Raw genomic sequence first — 8,716 nt, 5'->3', positions numbered from 1 at the left:
CTGGAAGAGGAGAAGCACAATTGCAGGCACCATGACACCTCTCCAAATCTCAACAGCAAAAGAAGAAGCCAACGCCTTCACATCAACAAGAAGACAACCTATCAGCAAAAAAAAATCAACAAAAAGAGTAGTAGAGAAGATGTACCTCAAACACAAGCACAACAGAACCACACTCCAACATGCGTCAGTGAGGAAAAATTATCCACAGGTATGTCACCTCATACACACTCTCTCATAAGTACGAATATGACTAAAATTGCAGGAATATGTAGAAAGTTGGTTTTATAAGCGAAGGTGGTGAGTTAACTTGGACACCCTCGGCCCGATAACAGAAGGTTAAAGTGTTAGTCAACTAGACACATGGAAAGGTCACGTCAAAAGGGAATAAATAAAAAAGGTGGTTGAGTTACATTGAATAGGAGTGGGTGATGATTACGAGGATGGGTTGCATGATATTTAATAGTGGGATCAACGATCTAAAAGGACAAATACATACTGAGCCAGCCAGCACATCGCTCAATGAAATCAACCATAAATAGAAATGTTCCCTAACTTTCAAGCAAGGTATTATTCATTTCGAGATTTGTAGAATTGAAATCACCTTGATGAGACATCGAAAGGAGAAGTAGTCTCGACCATCCTACAGTGAGCACCTACATGAAACACAAAGAAAGTACAAGAAACAGTGAGGAAATCTAGTCTCGGCATCCTACAGTGAGAACCTATAGGAAGACTATAGGAAATGGGAAGGATTGTCAAAAATTCTATGAGGGGGTGCCTAGGGCCAAAAATTCAAGATTTCTCCTCAACCAAGGCATTGTGAAATGTAGGTGCCATATCCTTTGTGCTTTCATTTAGAAAAAGAAAGAAAATTTCTTTTCTTTTACTGATTACAGTGTGCATAGAGATAGGTAGAATTATGTGTAGGATGGTGTAGAGTAAAAGGAGAATCATAGTCATCACCCTCCTAAAATCTAAACCCTCATCACCTGGGAAAGATATTAAGCTATAGCCACCAAAACTTCATACAAATAGATTGAAATAGAGAAAACATGCCAGGGGGTTTCAACAAAAGGTAGCCCACTAGAACAAGTACAATATATCAACATCCTCCTGTGGTAGAAATCTTTACTAGGCACCAATGGTTGGCATTATTTGAACTACTTAGGGGATATGATGATGATATAGCTAGGGAATTTTCAATGTCATTCATACCTGTAGCTAGAGTCAGTGCCACTACTGCAGTGAGGGGATTGTCAATGACAATTACCCCTGAAAGCATTAGCAGGATCACTACACTTCCTCTAGGGTTGCATTGGAGAAAAGAGGATAAAACTAGCAACAATCTTACTATGAAGAACTTTTTCTTGGGAGGAGAGGAACCAATTGAGGACAAAAATTGGATTAGAAGGGGGAGCATTCCAGATCCTTAGGATGAAGTAAGCTATCACATTCTCAAGTATATCTCTTGTGAGGGTAGACTCAGTATATTCTATGGTTACCAGTTTAGACTCCTCCATGAGATGAGATTTGGAGAAGAATTACCTCCTCATAGAAGACTTAGTGTGCCTTACATTTTGTTGCAATCAATAATAGACATGAGCATCAAAGTACAAGAAGGTAAGCATGAGTAGTTGACACATCATGGATTGATCAAACTCATACTAGAAGATGCCCTAAACAACTTAAGAATCCCTATTATGTGGTCAACATTTGTAGACATGAACAAAGAAGATGCAATTCAAGACATTGAGTATGAAAGAGACCCTACTTCTAGTAGTGAAGAAGATGGAGAAGAGCCTAAAGAAGTGGAAGAAGAGCCTGAAGAAGAAAAGCATGAAGAAGAAGACCGTGAAGAAGAAGAAAAATAGCTTGAAGAAGAGGAGGTTGCAATAAATGAGACAAAGGATGAAAAACACAGTAGGGAAGAAGCACAAAAGGATGAACCATGTCCTAAAATACATATCAAGGAAGGAGAGGAATATCCAAGGGTGTCTCCAGAGCCCATAGAGAAGGACGCAGCTGCTGCCTTAACTTCTCTAAGTACACCTATCAAATCAAAAGGAAAAAGGCAGAGGCAGACTCCCTTATACATCAGAACAAGGACAAGCATGATCATAAAACAAGGGAGACCTCAAACAGCTACCAAGATTCCTATAATCATAGAGGACTCACTAACAGAACATGAGAAGTTAGTCCCTCTAGGAAAGAGAGGTGAAGAAGGGACAACACAACAGGTTTCCCCAAGTTCGCCAATCACCTACGTTAGGAGGCATGTCACCAGGTCAACCTCAACAAAAAACGTTAAAGAAACTTTTCGAAAAGGGAAAGGTCTCCTATAGGAAACACATACATGCCTAAAGGAAACAAATACAGTCCTACAGGAAACTCTGTCAAAACTACAGGAAACACAAAAATAGGATTGGGAAGGACAACAAAGGCAAAGGGAGGGAAAAGAGGCAGCAACCCAAATACAAAGACATACAGATACTCAATAGACAGTAAAGGGAGAGTCTCAGGAGCTAAAGGAGCATAGCCCATAGCCCAATCTTAGCTCCTACTATAGATTCATTAAGGGGGGTAGAGTAATACCACAAAATTTTTCCATCCCTCTATTCTTTGATTTTGAAAAGGAGAGAGAAAGGACACATCATTGGATGCAAATTTCTAAATCAGAAAGTGTAGAGGATGTGGGCCATATGGAAGAAAAGCTGGTAGAAATGGGCAGAGAGTTGAGTGGCATAAGAGACAGGGAAAGAGTGATGAAAGTTAAGAAAACATGGCTGAGAAGGCAAGTACAGGAAAAATATAGGCAATTGGAAACTATGGAAAGTCTCTCCATGGAGGCACTCTAGTGCAGGATTCCAACAAAATCATATGCCTTATGCCTCAAAGAATAATGGTTGTAGTTTCAGATAAAAAACCTAGTACGATGAGGAACTATGCCTTTCCAAGACTCTAGGTAGTTCATTCACCTCTGTGACCAAAGAACCCTGGAGGACAGGGCCAAGATATCTAAATTATACCTACATAACTTGGCCCTAACATATTTGAAAGTGTGGGACCCCAATCCAAAGCTAGGGGACTTACAACTGATGGCCTTGGCATCATGGATGAATCATGAAGAGGCCAGAGCTAAAGAAGTAAAACGGGTATTGGAAAGAGAAGAAACATAAACCCTTTACATCAGAGTAGAACATAACAAATCCATGGCTGTCATTAGCACCCATAATGCCATTGCCAATGATCCACAACTTGCACCAAGATACCTAGTTACACAAGAGCAAGCAGTCACTCATTTTGAGGACATGTTGAGATTGCTAGGTGATGAAAGATGGAAAGAATGTCGAAGGAGATGGAACACCTTACCCTATAGCGTAAATATCATGGAGTATCATTCCCCTAAAAGAATGAGGGATGCACTAGAAATGACCCCACTATATAAGAAAGCATTGCAGAGACTCAAAGTCAACTAGATTGGCTTGAAACTGAGTCCACCATTTCTCTTGGGTGTGTTAGAAGGAAGAAATGAAGCAGAAGAAAAAAAGCAGTGGGTGGAAATAGAGAACCATGTAGGATTTTATCCACAAGAGGAGGATACTACAAAAGAAGCCAGGAATGTCAGGGAGGCCACCAAAGAAATGAAAGACATGGACATAGATTGAGTTTCTCAGAGGATGAGCAACACTTTCAGTAGGGGGGTGATGATGAGGCTCATAAATGGGTAAATTATATGGACCTTAATGCCCCTCTCTAGGTTACTAAAATAAAATTTCCTCACATTTCTTTACATGTTTTGTTATATTTTGCTTAATGAGAAGGGTAAAGATGAGATGTCATGTCTTGTGGTCTAATGTGCATTGATCGAGTGTTTTGGAGCAAGTTTTGGCTAATTAGAGTGCAGTAAATCGAAGTAGGAAAGAAAGAGGGATTTTAGAAGACTAGATATCCATCCTTAACTCCTCACTCACTCGAATATTCCTCTACCAGATCTCATTAGCTTGGAGTTACAAGCAACTGAACCATTAAGATCATTGGCAGCCAAGCCAGTGATAGTTGAAGACCAGTTGCTCTCAATTTTGGAAGCCAATCCTCCCTAAATTTAAGGAAGTTGTTGGTAACTTCAGTTGTATAAATAAGAAGGCCTAGAGCCTCATTAGGATTTGACATTGTTTATTCTATCCAAGATGTATTTTCGAACTAAGACATTGTGACTGATGACTCTTATGTATTTTTGATATATTAATGAAAATGAGAAGCATCCCCTTGATCCAGCACTAATTTGACTCAGAGGGATGAAGCTCTTGGGTTAGGGCCTAAACCTAGCAGTAGAGGTTCCTCTTTTTGTACATGTATGCTTAGATTACATTCATAGGTAATTGCTGAAGTAACTTAGGTTTTGTTAATTTTCAAGTATTTGGATGATTAATTAGTTTTCTTCCATTTGTGGATAGTTAGTTCAGTGGTATCATAGTGACAGAAGACACCCCAGAAAATTTTGTGATAGTGGCTTTCACCTCATCTCCCTTATGAGATCATGACTTGAGGGTCCTATTCATCTAGCCCAAAAACAGATTTCTTGCTTTGTTGCATAATCTACGGCTTCTTAATGAGTTGGTAATTATCTTTGAGTTTCTTAGGATGAGTTATAATTGTCATTTTTTATCTCTTAAGTTTTTAATTGGTTTCAAAGCACTTCCATTCATGAACTTACCCACTAGATGGTAATAACTCTGTTTTCTTCCATTTAATAAATCTTTCCCATGTATAAATGAATTTGTGCATAAATGTAGACAAAAATGTATGTTGTTGTAGGAGATTCTACATTGCAGGGAGACCTTATCTCATTTTCCCCATCCAAGCCATATCCACCCATGTTGCCAAAGTCCACTAAACCCTAAATCCGAGTTCTTGTTTTGTAAGCAAAATTGTCATTTCCATTGAGAAAATCCAACCATAATAAAGCATTTTATTGAACCCTAGGTAGTTCTCACCTCATCCATACCTTATTCCCCCATCATGTACCTATCCCAAACTTCATTTCACCTTCCCTACCATTTCCTAAGCTGTCGGCCTGTTTCTTGTAGTAAAACAGGGCATCATGTAGTAGAACTAGGACATCCTATAGTAGTACTACAGGAAACCCTGAAGCACCTTGTTTTGAGCCTGAGTTTAGTAAAATTGTCATTTAAGCTTTGATTAGGCCTCCACTTGGCTTCCATACCCTGAATATTAGTTTAGACCTCTTCCTCCATACTTGTCTACCCTGCCAAAGAATAAGTAAAGATTAGAATTTGCATTCATAAAATGAAAACATAATAAAAGAGCTTTTTCTACAATTTCTAAATTAGCACATGCATGCAACAATTATAATACTCGCTAGATCAGATTCCATGCTCAGTTAGTTTAGATCATCAAATGTTACAAATAAGGATAAACTAGGTTTCTTTTGCAATCAAAAGGTGTGAATGAGTAGCTAAAGGATTTCATGTCACTTTACAAGCATCCTCCAATTCAGTCTTTCATTCCTTAAAGTAGGCAACATTCCTTTTCTTTCATTAAGGATAGTTTTACCTTCTCCATTTGGTAGCCACACTTCTTCTAGTCAATAGAAGACTGGTTTGAGAAACCCTAGTGGTCTAACGCTCAAGTTCAAAAGTGACAAAGAGTAGACCATTACATCTATTTGTGTATACATCACTGTCACCTCCAAGTTTGTACGAACACCAGGTTGATGAAGTAAAGTTGGTAGACCTAGCAGTTGTAACATTCTTGCTGCAATATTGGCACTCATCACTAATATCGTCATCCATAATTTTAGGATAATCAAAGTCAAGTCATTCTTTCATATGCATTGGAAAACTGCTAACAAATCTTTGAACCTTAGCTTTCTCCTCTTGTAAATATGGTACATATCATAATAAAGAGGTAAATTTGGCCACATATTCATCCATAGTCAGCTGCCCCAACCTTAACTCATGAAATTATTTAGCTTTATCACCATAAAAACGTTATGTTAGATATTTATTCCTGAAATATTTCTAGAATGCTTCCAAAGTAATCAACTCCTCATAAACAACATGCACCACTTTTACTTCCTCTCGCCACATGGTAGTCTTTCCTTGTAACTAGTAATCGGGCTTTTAAATTTTCATCATAATCATAGATTTGAAATTACTTGGAGGCTAAATCCTCTTAAATTCACCTTGCAATACAAGTTTTTGTTTCTTTTCTTTTTTGTGTCTGTCACTATCTGATGTGTCTCCAAAATCGTTTCCTTGCATTTTTCGATTCCCTTCAAATTGTTGTGTTTGACTTTCCTCTTGTATAGTGTCCTCTCTCCTTCTGTAAGATTATGCTCGACTAGCATTATCAGAGCTTGGTTTCAATTTTCAATGATTTTGTATATCCATCAAGCTCTTCATAATGCATTCGTTATCACGTACTAAGTGTCATTTTCAGTTCGAAGGGTTGCCATTTATGACTGCAGTTGTTGGATTGTTTCCATGATTGCGACAACCTAGTTATGAGATTTATTCTCCAATTGAATCCGCACCTCAGGATTTGTTCCTTCCATCAGTATCGACTCCGGCTGAGTGATGGGTCTTGCTAATGGTGTGGATACAAGTCCACCTCTTCTCATAGTGATCCTTCTTCCTCTATCTTTCTCTCTTTATCTTTATTTTTATACACACACAACACAATGTTAGAAAATTATATATTATGGAGCAATGGAACACATAAAATGTTGCAGAAATATAAACACAGAAAACACATAAAACAAGAGAGACACAGATATACATGGTTCACCCAGTTTTGGCTACGTCCACCTCGAAGAACCAGTCTTTCCTTTCTATTATCCAGCAAAATGAAGAGACACAACCTACAGCGGATTCGTTGTAATATCCTCTGTTTTCTCTCACAGTCTCACCTCTTTGCTTCTCAATCAGAGAATACACATCTATTATATAGCCTCAAATACAATGCCCTCATACAAAGAGAGGGGTTGCCTTCTAGGGAAAAAAACCCTAAACTAAACATAAGTTCTACCGTCAGATCATCTGCTTAATGAATGGCCCTGATTGATTAGAAATTACTATAATTTTACAAGGAAATTTTACATTTGCCTTTAGCTTCGGGGGCGCTACCCCTGAACCCCTGCCAAAGGACCGCTGGCCCTCAGACCCCCCAACCGGGGGGGATCGACCCCCGCGGGCCCCCGTGGGGGGTACAAGTTCCCCCCGCACCCCCCGCGTGGAGGGATGTACAAACTTCCTAGGGTATACATCCCGCTGAAACAAAGACCTCTGAACAATCATGCTCCACACACAACACACAATTTATTTGAATCTAATCAGGTCCTCAGTGTAGAGGCTTGAGCTCTGATACCACCTATAAAATATCCCCATAATTTTTTATTTTTTTACCATATTCTACTAATGTACTAACTGTTATGGTAAGCTAACAATTAATTTGTAACAATGAAACTTGTTATTTCATTGAATACATGTATATCAACATCACCTACTATTTTAAATAATTGACATATGAGTCTTGTTTAATTCACGGTTTGGTGTTTTAATAAATAGATAGTCTAACATAAGGTTTTATGTTTAATGTTGGGTTCAAAGTTTCATTAGCAGTGGGGCATAATTAACTATGGTGTACCCCTCATCCAGCTCAACCTCGGGTTTCTATAACCCAGGGTCTCCGAAAGTTCCAAACTCCTCCCCACGTTGCCACCTGGCTTGCTTTCCTCCGACGGATCAATGGTAGATCAATGACATCAGATGGCATTGGTATTACCTCCCGATCAACAGAAGATGTGTTTTGAATTTGCATTGATGATGAAGGAGGTTTTTAGGTTAGATGAGGGTAATTACCATTGGCGTGAGAGTGGCCCAAGCCGTCATTTTATCACTTCATCAATTCCTTCATTGTGATCTGCAATTTTGATGAATTTCTGGTCTTATTTTTTATATGGCTCAATAAATTCCATCAACGCTAACTATCAGTTCTTGTAGCATGCTAAGCAATGCCCAGACTTAACTTCCTTCTCCAAAATACCCTCAGTAGAAACTTGTTCTCAACATTCGGCTAGCGATATAGTTCTTTTTAAGTTCAGTTTAATTTCTTTGTATATGTAATTGATTCTTTGTACATGTGTATGCAGGGTAATGCCATGGCGGAAAACTTTGTCTTTGATAAACCCACGGGCTTCGAGTACACAGATTCCTTTCTCCATAATCAATTTACAGTGTGGCTTCTATTGTTTCTTGCTCTAATTCAAGGTAATTGTCATCATCCTTGGGTTTTTTTCTAATTTCTAGCTATTTTCCTTTATACCCTGCACACCTAGTTTGCTCTCGGCTGGAGGAAACCTCATGCATTATTCGATCCTCCTTAGGAGTTATTTCATAGCGGGCCTCTCAAAAGGTTTTTCTCCAATGTACAAGTTTGGGTTCCATCACTATTTAATCCCCGAGAAAGTAATGTTAAACCCTTCCTAGATGGGGAGATCTGGCTGCAAATTAAAGGTTTCTTCCCAAGTGGATTTTTCTGGCAGTTTTTGCATAATCTGTAAACAAGGAATTGTAAATTGTACTTGTCTCACTACAACGAGCATCTATTAGGTCCCTATACTACTAGTGTAACCCCTTATTTTTATTAGTGCAACTCCCTTATTATATTGTTGTGTCCATGTAGTACCCATATT

This window comes from Pinus tabuliformis, chromosome 4_1 (assembly GCF_031772625.1).
Source record: "Pinus tabuliformis cultivar Carrire ecotype Pingquan chromosome 4_1, CPIR1, whole genome shotgun sequence".
NCBI lineage: Eukaryota > Viridiplantae > Streptophyta > Pinopsida > Pinales > Pinaceae > Pinus > Pinus tabuliformis.
This window is presented reverse-complemented; position numbering follows the sequence as displayed.